Source organism: Peromyscus maniculatus, chromosome 14 (genome assembly GCF_049852395.1).
Source record: "Peromyscus maniculatus bairdii isolate BWxNUB_F1_BW_parent chromosome 14, HU_Pman_BW_mat_3.1, whole genome shotgun sequence".
NCBI lineage: Eukaryota > Metazoa > Chordata > Mammalia > Rodentia > Cricetidae > Peromyscus > Peromyscus maniculatus.
The window spans coordinates 49,611,104-49,628,140 of NC_134865.1; the positions used below are offsets into that span (position 1 = coordinate 49,611,104).

Genomic DNA, 17,037 nt, shown 5'->3' on the forward strand with positions numbered 1-17,037 from the left:
TCCAATGTGATCCCCGAACCTAGTGGGGAGAGGGTGTGAGATAGCCGACCCTTGCAAGTGGACGCTCTCCAGTCCCTTATTCTCGGCTGCTTGACGAGTTGTGGGTCTTTGTAGTCATTGCCCTTTATTGTAGAAAGAAGCTTCTCTGATGAGGGTTGGGAGATGTAATAATCTATGGGTAGGAAGATAAAACTTAGGAGGAGGCAGTTTATTACTATATCCATTTAGCAGAATAACAGTATTAGATTCTCCCCTAGGACCTATGGTTTTGGCACAATTTTTGGTACAAGGTATGAGTTTCATCTTGTAGCACAGGTTTTAAATCCAGTCAAAAAGTGGCTGGTTACTCCCATAACATCCATTGGGGTACCCACGGAAGGCAGAACACTAGTTAGGTCCCATTGCAGGACTTGGAATTTGAGGGAAGTGGGATAGAATGCAGGCGGTATGAAGGGGAAAGGGGAATAATGGAACAGGAGGGGCTCAGTGGGGTGGGAGATGGCAGGGCCGGATAGAGGAGAGAGTATGAGGAGGGATGGCTGGCACTAATGACCTTTGACAAAGCCATAGGGAAACATTACTGTAGAGGCTTCTTAAAACATAGACATTTCCATACATAAAAGGAGTTTAAATGAGGTTCCCTATAATGGGAGGACCATCCTTCCCCTGGGTATTATTAAAGCCCAGAGACAGGTATGTGTTGCCTTTTTGAATTGATCTTCAGCAGTGTCCTTTAGTCCCTGTATTACAGACTATTACCATTGCTCTTAGTTCCCCTCCACAACTTGGTGGTAAGACCCTGCTGTGGAAGACAGCACATACTTGAGACATAGTAGATGGGGAAACCAGGTTGGTCCTGACCTGGGAACGCCAGTCCTCGGCAAGAGCAGCATTTGTTCTTTACTGCTGAACCATCTCACTAGACTGTGCCTTGAGTAGTTTTGTAAAAGTAAGTTTGGGTCATTTGGAAAATACTGGTTCACTAAATTGTATAGATATTCCAAATACTTGCACAGTATTAAAAATTACACTTGTTGCTGGGCAGTGGTGGCGCACGCCTTTAATTCCAGTACTTGGGAGGCAGAGGCAGGTGGATCTCTCAGTGAGGTCGAGGCCAGCCTGGTCTATGGAGTGGGTTCCAGGACAGCCAGGACTGTTCCAAAAACCCTGTCTCAAAAAACCAAAACATAAAAAAATTGTACTTGTTAATGGCACCAGTCTCATTAACATCTCATTAGAAGAGAAGGCTGTCAGGTTGATGAGATGGCTGAGTGGGGGAAGAGTGCTTGCCGCCAAGCCTGAGGACCTGAGCTTGATCCCCTGTCTTCTGGAGCTACATAGTAGAAGAAGAAAACCAACTCCTACAGGTTGTTCTCTGACCTTCACATGCACACTGTGGCACTGTGGCATGTACACACACACACACACACACACACACACACACACACACACACACACATAGTTTGGTGTCAGTACCTTGGTTTCTTTTGCTTTTGTATTGATACAGATGTTAGCTGCAAAAACAGCAAATAGTAGCTCAGTACTATTGTGGAACAGTTTTGCCTTCTGGCTCCCTGAAATGATTTTGGGAATCCTAGTGGATCCATAAACTGTAGTGAATTTGTGGATATATTTTTTTAGTTTTTGAGTATCATAGGTTTGAGTGGTTTTTTTGGATCTAAGTTTAGAAAATGAAGGATAATTACACTTGTTAGACATTTTATCCCTCAGTTCTGAGGTGCTAAGGATTTGATATTGGAGTTTGGGAGCTGGAGAAGAAAGGGGAAAGGATTCTAAACCTCTGTCTCATCCACACGAAAGTAAGAGCAACTCCTGTATTCTTCCTTTTTCTTCATTGGGGACTGGTTACGATGTTAGTGGAAATGAGGAGTTAGTTGTTTAGGAACGGCTCTTGGTTTGCTTTCATCCTGCAGATTTGAGTGCTCTTTATGTATGTGCGTGTTCAATCATTTGTCCCTCGTGTGTGGCAGGACCTCACTGGATCTGTGAGTGAGTCAGAGAGAGGGAGACCCAGACAGACACCATCAGCTCCTGTTGCTGTGTGCCATTGGATTTTGGAATTTACGGTGGAGCGGAATGTTTTCTGCCCTTCAGCTGGGTCTCTTCTGCAGTTCTTGTTTCAGTCCTCAGATTGTCTGTAGTGACCTTAAGATGTGTGTGGGGTTGTTGTTACTTTTTTGGGACATAGCCCAGCCTAGCTTAGAACTCACTATGCTATCTTGGGTGACCTTGACTGCAGTCTGTGGAATTCTGGGAATACAGGCATAGAGTGTATTTGTAAAAAATTACACCCCCAAAAGGCTTTTATAATTTTAAAATGATTTAAAATTGAAAAAAGAGTAGTGCTAACATAATCAAGTAATTCTTCTCTTTCATCCAGTTTCTAAATATATTGCCATATTTCCTATATAATTTTCTTTTTATTGTAAACATTATTATTTTTCTGAACTATTGGAAAATTAGCAGATTCACTTAAACTTTAGTTTTATTTTGTGAAGTATGAGACATTCTCCAGAATTAACCAGTGGACATTGTCTACAGATATTAGCATTTAATTTCTATGTATATTTACTAAATTTTATTTAGTCTGCCTATAACTTTAAATTTCACCAATTAACCAAATTATATAGGAAAACTAAACAATGTTTTTCCTAGCCCAGCATCAAATTAGTTCTCATTGTTTTGTTTTCTTTAGTTGGAGAAATAACTTCGCCTTTCGTGACACCTGCTTTTTGAAGTATAGGCCTAGCTAGCTCTTTGGGGATGTCCTTCAGTTTACACTTACATGTTTCTTCTCACTAAAATTTGATTATGTATTTCAGCTGAGACACCCATAGTCTTTATGTATGTCCTTCTCAAGGTGTTAGATCTGGAAGCACATGAGTACTGTTACAGTGATAGTAATTTTAATTATCTGCCATTTTTTCTTTGTAACTAGCAAATATCTTGTGAGGAAATTCTTGACACTGTGTAAATGTCTGGTTTCCCTGTGGACTTTGTTATTCTGGTTTTTATTTTTATTTTTCAAGACAGGGTTTCTGACTGTCCTGGAATTCACTTTGTACACTAGGCTGGCCTTGAACTCACTGAGATTCTCCTGCTTCTGCCTCCTGAGTGCTGGGATTAAAGTGTGTGCCACCATGCCTGGCTGGACTTGGTTATTCTGAAATGAGAATTTCTATTGATCTATTCTTTGGTTCACTATTTTCCTATAGCATCTTCAGTTTCTCTTAAGCCCATGCAGTTTATTTCTTAAAAAGATTTATTTATTTTTATATGTATGACTGTTTTGCCTGCATATTTATTTTTATTGCATGATAGGGGAACATAGCTTGTTTTTTCTACTTTATTGAATTTATTGAGACTTATATGACCTTAAATATGTCAGTTCTTGTGAATATCTTAAAATGAGGTTATTTTCTCGACCAGTGTATAAAGTGCAGTTTCATAAATTGAATATAATAGTATTTTGTTTATTGATTATATCATTTACATCTTGTATTGTTTTATTAGATACCAGTTTTTCTTAATTTCTCCTTGCATCTGGTATAGATTTTCACTTTTTAAAGCTTGTGATTATGCTGTTGGATGAATAGAAAATATTCAGATGAGACATAAGTTAGCATAGGTAATATTATGCATTTGTCTTGACTAAATTTTTTAAAAAGGTGTATGGGGGGTTGGGGATTTAGCTCAGTGGTAGAGCGCTAGGCAAGCGCAAAGCCCTGGGTTCAGTCCTCAGTCGGGGGGGGGGGGGGGAGGGGGGATATATGGGAATGTAAGTGATTTTTTTTTTAATAGTATCACAGAAATAGTATTAAAGGTCAGAATACCCTGATGTATTGATTATGCTTTTCTGTCTTCCCTGGTAAGAGGTAACAGAGCTTGAAGATTGTAGCAAATCAGCCAACTAAGTCAAACTTAAGCAGCAAACAGTCAGTTGTTTTGAGCTATACAGACTTGGAAATGGTAGTGGAACTAGTACAGGAAACCATAAAAACTCTAAATGGTGTTTGGAGTGGTGAGGGTGCTGTGACAGGTAGGGCGGGAGGGTCATGAACAAATGATTCTAACACTCTTCAGTCGAGCTCCAGAACCTGCGAATGGAGGCCCTGGAGATGAAGGTTGTGGAGCCACCATTGAACCCTGGTGGGTCCTAAGGGCCCATTGTTCAGCTCTGTTCCTAGAGCGTGTCACTGCTTGCCAGCCAAGGCTTAGCATAGCAATAGCTAACAGGGAGATGAATTCCGTTTGATAGCTACAAAGCATTTCTATTTTACACACAATGTTCTCACAGATAATTCTGCTGTTTTGTCTTTGCAGTTGCTTTGTGAGATAGGTAAGGATATTGGTGTGAAGAAATATCAAACATGCTGTTTTAAGATATTGTGCTAGAATTCACTAAGGAGTAAAAAGATGAATAACAGGCTCCTTATAGTGTGCAGAGTCTTGTGGCGATGTGGTGGGAAAGCAGCCAATTACATGGCATGGCAAGTTAAAAAAGACTTAGAAATTCAATCTGTGCCCCACGGGAAAGTTGAAGGAGTGGTGGTATTATAAATGATGGAAATTTCAGTATTTTGCCCTCTGATTTCAGATTAACTGAGAGGATAATCACTATAAAAGGATGCTAATTATGAGATAATTGATATAATTTTCTTTTCTAGGTTTTCAGAATTCTTATTTGTATTTTAGGTGATTCTAAGATTTGAACAAGTATATGACTTAAGGATGACAGAAGTCACTTAAATTACTTTAATGATTTTCAGCATAGTTTGAGCTCATTTTGTAATGTCATACGGAACTTAAAAATTTAAAGACAGTTTTACCTAGGTAACATGAGCAAGCATTTAAATGGGCTCCGTTAATTAGGGATAAAGTAGACAAAATTTCATAAGTCAAGTTGACAGACTAATCATTTTTTTCTTATTTTTCTGTGCCTCTGGGGGTTGAATATTGGACCTTATGAATGATAGGCAAATACCCTATGACTGAATTGTATCCCCAGCCTTTTAAATCTTTACCTTTCACTGTTGAGCATCTTCCTAAGTTTTTCAGGTAGGAAGGAACTTGAATCCTTCTCAGTCTCAGACTCCTGAGTAGCTGGGGTGATAGGCTTGCACCCTGAGGCCTGGCTTAGTACTGTGTTATTTTAACAAAGTAGATGACTTCAAAAAAGGACAGAGGATAACGAGGTGGTGACTAACTTCTTACTTTACTTTAAAATAATGTTGTCAGGATACTTATAGGCTAGCATTTATTTACTAAGAAATATGAATTTGGCAATCTTATGATAATTCAGTTTTGTGAAAATAGTGCTGGGATAGACTTTTCAGATTTTTTTTTATTCCTAACACTTTAGCCATTTATTTATTTATTTATTTATTTATTTATTTATTTATTTATTTATTTATTTATTCATTCATTCATTTAAGACAAGATCTGATGTATCCCAGGCTGTCCTCAGGTTTGCTGTATAGCTGAGGATGATATTAGCTTCTGATCCTCCTTCCTTTACCTCGTGAGTGCTGGAATTACAGGTGGATACCACTATGCCTGGTTATTTGGTGCTGGAAATAGAACTTGGCCTCATTCATGCTAGCCAAGCACTCTGTGTACTCTTTCACCCCCTTTTGTTGTTATTAGCATGAAATACTTTCTTTCCCCATGGATATCACCTCCCTTACCTATTTTCCTTTGCAAGAAAAATGCAGCTCTATCGATACAGCAGCCTCAGTGGAATATTAATGCGCTAAGAGAGGTGGGAAGTGGAGCAGTAGAGGCCGCCAGCATCACTACGGTCTTCTCTTTGAGACTTGCTCATTCAGCCCTCTTTAACACGGTGGACCATAGCTAGGGAGCACTGATGATGTGCTACTTTACTGCTTTTTATGTCTGAGCCAGCTCAGGGTACCTTCATGCTCTGTTTAGGTTGATACATTTCCAGTAGGGAGATTACATATAGCAAGCAGCTTCTTGTGAGCTGCTGCCGTCAGTCTGGGTAGTCTCATCCATATAATCTGTAGATACAGTCTCATCTGATCCTCTCTGAAGTCAGACTTTTGAGATGCCTTAAATAGCCCAAGGACCATTAGTTTTATAAGATTCAGTTGTGACTGAGTCATAGTCAGCTTTTTATTTTAGACATGTTTACAGCCTTTCCTCCCTATAAGAGAACTGTTTTTCTCAAAAATGGCCAATTTTACTTCAGACAGTTTCTTTCTGTCATCTGTTAAATATGTAATTCCCCATAAGCTTAGTTTTTTTTTCTTCATTTCATATGTGGTTTTTATGTTTCCTTTTTTAGACTAGGACTTATCATTTCTTTAAAGATGAGCATGAGTGGATCAGTCGCTGTTTTTCTCTTCCCATCTAGGATTTATTCATTGTAACTCACAGTCATTTTTCTTTCTAACAATATGGAAAATGACTGACAATTCAACACCACAGACTGAATGTAAAACCTGTGATTCATAACTTACTTTTCTTTTTTTAATGCATTTTGTTAAAAAGGAAATAGTTTAAATTTTACCTATTACAGAGATAATTTATTTCGTTTTAAAGATTTGTTTGTCTTTCTTCCTTTAGTAGTTTTACTTTTGGCCAGATTATAGGCATATTTCATAATATTGGACATGGATTCTTTTTGCTGATTAATTTTTTGTAAACTTGATATGAACTTGAACGATCTGGGAAGAACAAACCTTAATTGAAGATTTGGCTCTATGGGCGTGGCCTCGTATGTGAGGCATTTTCTTGATTGCTGATTGATGTGGGAGGGTAGGCAGGTGCACCTGGACTGAGCAGGGAAGGAAGCTGAGCAAGTCAGGGAAGCAAGCCAGCAAGTAGAGTCCCTCCATGGTCCCTGCTTCAGTCCTGCTCCCAGCTTCCCGTGTTGCCTTGGAGTGAGTGGTTATCACAGCACAGACACAAACTAGAACAAATTCCAGCACCGCAAGTGATCATCAGGTGTGTTATTTCCTCTGAAATGAATAACATCTTTCATGTGTTTGTTCTGAACAGTTATGAGATCACATGTTGCAACTTTGGTCATAGGTATATATTTCGAATAGAGAAACTATTCGGCTTATGTTTTGTCTAATATGGGTTTTTTATGTTGTCTTTTTATTATTGTTTACTGCCGAGTATTTCTTGAACAATGATATTTGCCCATTTTATAAATCATATTTTTCTATCACTTATTATGTTTCTCTTATATGTTTTTTGTTTCTAATGTGGCCATAATTTCTGGTTTCACATGATTCCTATCTCAGTGATTTCTACATTGTGTTCAGTTGTGGTTTTTTGTGATGGTCTCCATTTGCTGTAAAGAAGAGCTTTGATGAGGGGCTGTAACTACACTTACCTATGAGTATAAGGACAGGATTTAGTGTAGTTAGGAATTGTGCTGGCCTATCACAGTAGTGATAGGAGATTCTTTTTATAAGATCCATGACTTTGGCCGGGCGGTGGTGGCGCACGCCTTTAATCCCAGCACTCGGGAGGCAGAGCCAGGCGGATCTCTGTGAGTTCGAGGCCAGCCTGGGCTACCAAGTGAGTTCCAGGAAAAGGCGCAAAGCTACACAGAGAAACCCTGTCTCGAAAAACCAAAAAAAAAAAAAAAAAAAAAAAAAAAAAAAAAAAAAAAAGATCCATGACTTTACTAGCCTTGGGAAGTTAGCTAGATTTCTAGTACTTGGCCTATTTTCCCTCCTGTGGAGTGGAAATGACAATTTTTAAGACACTGCCATCAAGCAATAAAAACTGATTCCTGAAAGACAGGTAACAAGTGAGCCTATGATTGTTCAAGTTACTGTACTATATTATACCTCATATGTCTATGAAGAAGGTTCTTGAGGCTGAGGAGTCAACCCCAAAGGAATTTAGGGAACAGTATAAAACCTCGAGCTCCTGTAGACTAAGAATATGATCTTAGCCAACCAGACAGAATAGAAAACTAATTACCAAGTATCTGGTAGAACATCTCTGACATTTTTGTGTGTATGCCTAGGTGTTCATTTGGGTCATTGCTTTTCTCTTCCATATCTTTACTAATATATATAGTCTTTCTCTTGTCTTCTAGAAGATATGAAATATGTATATAATAACTTTAGTGTTTTAACTTTAGTTTCCTGTCAACTATCAATTCTAGGTTGGTTTTGATTGATTTTCTCTCATTAAGGCTCTAGAAATTGTCTTTATAATTTTTAAAAAATTTGCTTAGTAATCAGTTGATGCTTAATATGCATTAAAAAGGAGATTATAAATTTTACTTTGTGGGATGTTAAATAATTCCGTACTCCTATAAATACTCCTGAGTTTTTCTGGGATGTATTCACATTATTTGGAATTTCCTTTCTTGGTTCCTGCTTTTAGTCTTTGTTTATGGGGGTGTCATGTGATCTACGGCCTGCTTCACACCAAGCCACATCCCTTCTGAACACCACATGCCTGGGAAGCATGAGGTTTCCCCTTTTCGGTTGATGGTTACCGGTGTTAGACTGAAGATTAGATTATCTATCCTTCAATGCTTACTTTTAAAGAACTCTCAGTGTTGTTAGAGAACAGTCTTTATTTTGGGCCATTTTATTCAATGTATCACTAAACCCTCTGTCTTTGCTTGATAGAACTCTCAATTGACAAATGCCAAATTTGTTTTTTATTCCCTTGATTAATGGACACATGCCTAAATGTGTGTGGATTACTATTAAGTCTGAGATGCAAATGGACCCCAGTATAGAAATGTAGCCTTTGTCTGTCTGTAAAGCTCTTTGTTTTCCAGTATCTATTCTGGAATCCTTGCCATTTCGTTACAGTGAACTTGGACCTTTGCTTCTTAAGAGTCAGCACAGCTCCTGTTTTCTGTTTGAGTCTGTCTGCAGTGGTGGGTAGAACACGGCTCTCAATGTAAAGACAAAGTGCTTGTAGACACTTTCTGGTTGTTTCAAGTTTTCAAGCAATACAGATCACACTCATTTTTGTTCAAGATCTGGAAAGTGGCGCGCGCGCGCACACACACACGCACACACACACACACAACTTTGCAGTTGTTTACCATCAGAAGGTAAATCTGGTAAATCTGGTCATTTCACAGTGGCAGTAGATGTAAGTTCTACACATTTCATTTATTGTGGAAAGTTGGCAAAAGCTTTTAGGTGAAGTTTCGGGAAAGAACTGTAGTGAATCTCGGTAGATTTTAGATTTCATGTTTATGTATCGGTTGTACATTTATGATCTTTTCAGAGTTCCTGTCGGTCCCCTTCAAATGGATTCAGATGAGATGAGATAATGTAAATAGCAATGCACTGCACAAAAGGATTTATGTTAACGGCAGTTTATTGAAGGTTCTCATAGCCTGCTATCCCTCAGAACTTGAAGTGGTACTCTTGGAAATTAAAGTAATTGGGCTCTTGATTGTACAGGAGGTAAAGGGATGGTGCTTCTTCCAATTAATCAGTTTCCATGGGTTTCAGTGTCACTGGAGGAAAAACCACTTCTGATAGTAAATGTCAATCCTACTTCTCACAATTAAATGTCATTTCAAGAATAATCACATCTTAACACAAGAGTAGGACTACTGAGAGAAAGATATTGCCACAGAGTGTAGTGTTACTGGGTTTTTGTACTAAGTGACGTATACATATATATGCAGTGAATATTCGTTAAAACCATTCCACTCGTCTATGAATCATACTTACTCCTTACTTATGTCAAACATGGTAATAGGTGATGGAGAGCCAGCAACCAAGAAGTAGGATAGAGGTTCCCTCATTAGAAGGTTCTATAAGATTATACATGCATCATGTATATGAAGTACATGTACAGGACTATGGCAGAAATAGTCTAGCAAAGATTAATTGAATATAGAATTCTTAAAACAGTTTTAAAAAGCTTACTTATATAGTTTAATTGACAAAGAATGAAAAAAAAAAAAGGAGTGTTCAGAAGAGTTGTGGCTCACCAGTGAAGCCAACCTTAGATCATCATATGATCCCTCTAAAGAAAGACTAAAAGCAGTACCCGGAAAAGAAAATTCAAAAAAAAGGGGGGGGGGTGAAATTCCAGAAACACTCAGTATTTTTTTTTTTTTTTTTTTTTTGGTTTTTCGAGACAGGGTTTCTCTGTGTAGTTTTGTGCCTTTCCTGGAACTCGCTTGGTAGTCCAGGCTGGCCTCGAACTCACAGAGATCCGCCTGCCTCTGCCTCCCGAGTGCTGGGATTAAAGGCATGCGCCACCACCGCCCGGCTCTAACACTCAGTATTTATAGGAGTATGAAATTACTTAACAGTCAACAAAGTAAAATTTACAGTATCTTCTTTTATATGCCAAGAAGGTTCACTGAATGATGGCAGCTGGGAATAATAAAATGATTCTGTGGAAAGCAAGCAGATTAAATTAGTTTGAGTGGAAGTTTGTGTAGGAGGAGGGAGAAACAAAGATGTAGAAGTAGTTGAGGTTTTGAGGATGTACATTTTGAACTGTAGACTGGGAAGAGGGATATTTGTGACTGGGAAGGAGCTGTTGTGGGGCTGACTTGTTTTTTGGGATGGGATATGAGACAAATTAAGACAATGAGTACAACTGGGTTTTATAATTTGCAGAATGAAAACTCAATTCCTTCTTGGCATTTGGAAAATGATGGTTGCAGAATTAGTTAATACAGAATACAAACATTTCCTTATGACTGCCACAAGGAAGTAAATAAAAAAGCATAATGATGCTAAGTGAAAGTTGAGGAGGTGAATTAATTTAGTTTTTTTTTTTTTATTTCAGGTTGCTGTTCTGGCTTAGGCTGTCTATGACCCTCGTGGTGTTTTCATTCAAGATTAAATCCTTTTCATCTTTATTGATTAACTGAGCAAATTCAGGTTAGTATATTTTTGTGACTAGCACTTCCCTGTTTCTATTTTAATATTTTGGGACATTGGTGATTTTGTTTTTAAAGCTACATGGGTATGTACCAGTAGTAGGAAGGCCAAGTTAGCCCAAGCTCCAGTGAATTATGCATTATTAGTTGGGAAATGTTTTCTGCCTGCCTACCAAGTATAATCTGTCCTTCATAAACTCATAAGCAAGTTACTTTTTAATGGCTTTGACTTTCAAGTTTTGAACTCAGTAAAACAAGTTGTGTCTACGTTTTCTATATTGAACTTTGGTAATTGTTGTGTGGCATAGTTGATAATGAAAATAAACTCACCTACGAACTTCTGATGTCTCAAAACTGTCTACACATGAACATTAAGTCATACTTGAACATCTCTGCTTTAATGTTAATGCTAAGAGTCCTGGCATCCGTTGTCATCACCACAGTGAAAACAGGTCCACAAGTTTCTAGCTTCACCCATGTTCCGTTGTAGTTAGCCTCCATCCTTTCACCACAGTCTCGGCAGTGTGGATCTGTTTCCTGCCTGTAGATCTGTTTTACCTTTCCCAGTATGTACTTAAATTGGCTGTCTAGTATTCAGCCTTTGGAGTCTGCTTCTTTGATAATATAATGCATTTGTATGCTATTCATGGTCCTGGGTATAGTAGTTGCTTCTCAGTTGTGTAGTAGTATTCACTGTGTGGGTTCACCACAATTAGTTTATCTATTACTAGTTGATGGGCATTTGGGTTATTTCAAGTTTGTGTTGATAGTAAAACTTTCAGAGTCATGCGTTTAAAAAGATAACATGACTTCATATTCTTTTTTAAAATAAATAACTTTTTGTTGTTAAAAGAGACCATATTGATTCAACTGTCAACTTTTTTGGTGGGGGCTAGGATTGCTTTTTTTTTTTAAACCTTTCCCCCCTGGAGTGCTGGATACTGAATTAGTAGCTTGTACATGCTAGGCAAAGGCTTGGCCTAGCCTCCTTTTGTTTTTTTTTTTTTTTTTTTTTTTTTTTTTTTTTTTTTGTGACAGGGATTTGTTATATGGATCAAACTGGCCTTTAAGCTTAGTTTTCCTGCCTCCACCTTCTAATTGCTAGGATTAGATGCATCATCACCATGCCTGGCACTGAAAATGTTATTAAAAAGAAATTAGAAAGAAATCTAACAGACATTGGGCAGGGGATTATGGTCATTTGTGGAAGTAAGAGAAGCGGTGCACAGTTATTAGAAGGAGAAGTAGGCTGTCATGGAGCTTGCAGTGTTTCCTCATGTTGAGCATAGTGTTAGATCAGACATGTATAGGCAGAATAAGCCTAAAGTTACCAGTTTATAAAAGTCAAATAATAAGCAATTCCTGATTTTAAAATTTTAGTTAAACAGGACTTCTGTTTAGCATAGAAAAGTTAATTAGAATTTTCCTGAATGAACATTTGAGCTAAATTAATAATCTCAAAAGTAGCTTGAAAAGCTATTTGAATATTTTAAGGAAGTTGTTCATTATTTGCTGTAGAAATAAAAAGACCCTGAGAAAATGTAGTGTTCTGAGTCAGAGAATGCTAATGTTGCTTGGTAGAGATTCCTGCTATTATACTGGGCACTGTAAATGCCACTGTTTTCATTCCTGAATATTTTTAGATGAATTTTGTACCTTTCATAGACGCTCAGTAGACATATGGCAGTATTAGTTTTAGTGTGTTATCAGAGAATGTTTCTTTTTTCCTTTTTAGAGAGTAGGTGTATACATGCGTACGTGCGTGCGTGCGTGCGTGCGTGCATGTGTGTGTGTGTGTGTGTGTGTGTGTGTGCCATTTATGCCACTGTGGGAGTGTAGAGGTCAGAGGACACCTTGAGGGAGGAGCTGGCATTCTCCTTTTACTGTGTGGGTCCTGGGGGTTGAGCTCAGGTTATCAGGCTTGACAACAAGCGCCTTTACTTAGCCATCTTGCTGGCCCATCAAGGAGCATGTTTTAAATAAGTGCATTAGAGCACTTTAGAGATTCTTTTGACATAGAGTACAGCTTGATCATCTTGAAAATCTGAAATTCAGTATTCTAAAATTGAAAAACAGCATGACAGTATAAGTGAAAAATTCCACACCTCACTTCATGTGACAGGTCAAATAAAAACAGACATATTAAAATATTAATACAATTACTTTTATGCTATATAAAGGTCTGTATGAGATATAAATTAATTCTGCATTTAGATTAATTTCATTTCCAAGATAGCTCATGATGTCTATGATCCCCTCTCCTCCAGAATCATTACTTGGCTCTGGGTGAGATTAAGGCTACACTACTTGTTTAATGTTTCTAAAACTCAATTTTAATTTATTTTCTTTCCAGTTGATTTTAAGATAATATAGACCATTTATAAATAATTTGAGATATGATCTTATTTTGCAAACAAATAAAATGGGGATATTGAATATATAGCTGGAAAATGTAATAATTATATTTTGCTTTACAATCTCAAAACATTTTTGAGATTTATTTAAATTTTATAGAATTTAAATCCCTTTCACAAGTATGTTACTTTTAATTTTTAAAAGTTCCTTAAAATGATGTCATTTAAAACTAATTCTAGTTTTTTAGAGTTCCTTAAAATGCTGTTATTTCTGTTCTTCAGAATTTCATTTATAAAAATATTGATAGATAATAATTGGTAGGATTCAGAATTCCCAGTTTCTTTTATTTGGTGAATGCTATCAAGCCTAGCTAATCAAAAGCTAAATGTCTGAGATACTACTCGAAGTACAAAAACAAAATTTACACAAAAGGAGTATTTACTTCTCAGTATTTGGTGTATAAGAACATTACAAAATTGTGACTAAAGTTGTTTATGCAAATTTTTGAGAGAAGAAATTAAACATTTTTGCTTAATTTTTTTCTATCACTAGAAATATTTCATTGTGCAATATCAACTTCATTTTGAATATCTAAAGGTTTTTTTTTTTTTTTAAACTTTTAGGACAATAATTATTAGAAAACATTTCTCTTGTGTCTTAGGTTTTTGACTTGTTTTTGCACAGTTTATCAGAGTATTGACAGCATTTTAAAGTAGTCATCGTTTCTAAGGAAAGCCATGTAACCACCTAGAAGAGTAGAAATGCCCCTCTGTCAGGACAGAGGGCAAGTTTCTTTGCTGTCTGCGATGAACTCAGGATAATTCTTCTGGAGAGAAGTTAGGCCTTCTGTATCCTATTGATAGAACGAAGCGGAGTTTGTTGCTCATTGAAGTAGAGAGGGTATCCTGTCTTCGTTTTCTTGTTGCTGTTTCTGGAGAAAACAGGGTTTATTTGGCTTATGGTTCCAGGTATAACCCACCATGTTGGGGGATCCCGGTGGCAGGAGTGTGAAGCAGCTGCTCACGTCGCCTTCAAAATCAGAAGGAAGGCAGAGTGATGAATGCACACTGTTGCCCAACTCCGCTTTTCCCTTTGTGCAGTCAAGAATCCAGTCCGGGACACGGTCCCACCATAGTAAGAAAGGTTCCCACCTCAATTAGTGATTAAATATAATCCCTCACAGACATTCTCTGAGGCCTGTGTGCCCGGAAGATTCCAGATTCTGTGAAGTTGACAACACTGACTGTCGCATGCCGTGACAGAGATTCACTGATGTTGGAAAGGAGCAAAGTCAGGGCCAAAGTTTGGGAATTTGAAATTTGTTTAACTTTGCCCTTTCAGTGGTGGTGAGTGGGCGTGATTGGGATTGAGTAGTAATGTGAGAGTGTAAACAGTGAGGCGAGGGTTTTGAAAACTGTTGAGTTTTTGATTGAATAGTTGATTGGATACAGTTTGAGTGTATCTTGCCCAAAGGGTTCCATGTTGGTCCTGTGTATGGTGGTTGTAATAGTTACTTTTGCTTCTCTGTGACCAAATGCTTGCTATGAATAATTTCAAGAGGAAAAGATAACATTTTGGCTCATTGTTGCAGAAAGTTTAGTCCATATATTTCTGGCCTTCTGTGCTTTGAGCAGAACATCATAGTAGCAGGAATGTATAGCAGAGACCCTACTTCTTCTCACAGTGGACAGAAATCAGAGAGCCGGGGGGGAGGTGGGGGGGAGGGACAAAGTGCCCCTAAGAACCCTTCTCCATTGACTGATTTCTTCTAGCTAAGCCTCCTAGAGGCCTGTAGTTAGACAGGCAGTCAGGATGGGGTCCTGATCCTGAAGGCTTCCACTGATGATAGCTAAGTGCTGAGTGCAACCAAAGACATCTGGTTTCTAAAACCACCAGGGACAAGCAACCAACAGTGTGCTAATAGTCGACTGATGGCTTGCTTCCCTGCAAGTTCTCCTTCCCTTTATAAGTTCTTTGTAAAGCTCCAAGTAAGAGCCAGCTAGAAGCAACCCATTCTTGGGACTCTTTCTCTCTTGGGAGGGAGCTCTGGTAAGTTTGATGTGAGTCAGGTACTCAGTAAACTACTTTTGCTTTTGCACTTAGCTGTTTGTGAGTTTCATTCATTGGACTCATGAGACACAACTCCACTGTTGGAAGTTTTGGTGACTATTTATAATCAGGACCTTTGCACCAATACCAAGCCTTCCCGAGTCTTTTGACCAAATCCTATCCTACTCATGTAAACCATCTGTGGTTTACTATCTCTTGAATTTTGCAGAACCTCCCAAATTAGCACGATCAGTCAGAGACTAAGTATTCAATATACAAACTTGTGGGAGATATTTGATCACTAAACCTTAACGGTGGGGTTGAGGTGGGGCCTTTAAGTGATAGAGCCTAGTGGGAGGTCCTTAGGTCATTTTGGATTTTAATAAAGTCTGTGAGTAAGGTTACCTGAGAGGGTTGTTAGAAACAGAGCTCTCCCTTTCTTGTGGCTGCCTGTCTGGTCATGTGATTGCTCCCTTTCACAACCACTCTGCCCTGACGATACCTTCTGTCCTGGGGTCCTTGCCAGAGCTGGTTCTATGCTGTATGGACCTTCAGGATCCCACACTGTAAAGGAAACACTCCTCCTTTCTTTCTAAGTACCCAACCTTATGTATTTCATTATGATTTGAAAGATATATTAGTATGATAATGTTATCAGAGTAATGTGAAGTTAATGTATACAAAAGCTGTGTGTGCATGTGTGTTTTACTTTTCTAGGGATATTATAACAAACTATTATAAACTGAATGGCTTAAAACAATAAAAATTTATTTTTCTCACAGTTCTCTAAGTTAGACATCTGACATCAGAATGTTGGGAGAACCATGCTTTCTCTGAAGGGTCTAGGAAGAATCCTCCTTTCCTCCCCCTTTTAGGTACTGCCAGTAGTTATTAGAAATTCTTGATGTTTCTTAGCTTATTATGTCATAATTTCAATTTCTGCTTCAGTATTCACATAGCAATCCATGCATGTGAGTCCACATTTCCTTTTCATAATGACAGCAGTCATTTACTTAGAACCTGCCCCAACATAATGTGGTGTTTTAATAACTTGGTTATGTCTGTAAAGTCTATTTACAGATGAGAGTCTATGGATAAGTTCTAGTCATTCTGACACACACACACATACACACACACACACACACACACACACACACAAAGTCACACTTTAATACTGTACAGGGGGCATGTAATTTTATATCTCATTATTTAAACTTTGTGTGGGGTTCTCAGTATTCATGAAACTGTAGAAGGCTGGTTTTGTTAGCTTCCATGTAGTATAAAATCTCATGCTATTTAAAATTCCCGACAACAGTATGTTGTAATGAAAAAAAAATACCAATTTGGATGTCAAGAGGCCTTGGTTCTAGTTTCCACTCTGAATTAACTGTCTTATTGTGTAAGTGCTCCTGGCAAGACATGGACAAATGTCTGTTCACCCTAGATAGGGCACTAACCACAGACCAGAGTAACAATTCCACCCAAGTCTAATTTAGTGAACTAGTGAGTTTATTGGCAGTACTTAAGGGAGGATGAATGACTGAAAGACAGCTGCTCCATCCACTCCAGCATGGTGAAACCTCACCAAAACTGCATCCCTAAAGCTCCCTGCTTAACTCACCGACAGCTCAGCTGGTGAGAGGGTCTCTTCTCTCTAGCACTTATTAGTGCTTGTGTAGCCTTGGGGGTAGGGCCTTGTAGATCTTGTAAATTTAAGCAACTTCCTGGAACTCATGAATTGTTTA

General features: G+C 38.2%; 1 protein-coding gene across 7 annotated transcripts in view; it reads left to right on the forward strand.

The window, feature by feature from the left end:
- Fut8 (fucosyltransferase 8) overlaps window positions 1-17,037 on the forward strand; it is a 227,073-nt gene that overhangs the window by 40,636 nt on the left and 169,400 nt on the right. For 6 of the 7 annotated variants that reach the window (XM_015991973.3, XM_076550917.1, XM_006973134.4 and 3 more), the window contains one exon: window positions 10,795-10,889. The exons of the other annotated variant lie outside the window; for it this stretch is intronic. The gene's annotated coding sequence lies outside the window, so the exon portion shown is untranslated. The remainder of the gene's footprint in view (window positions 1-10,794; window positions 10,890-17,037) is intronic. 7 annotated transcript variants of the gene reach the window in all.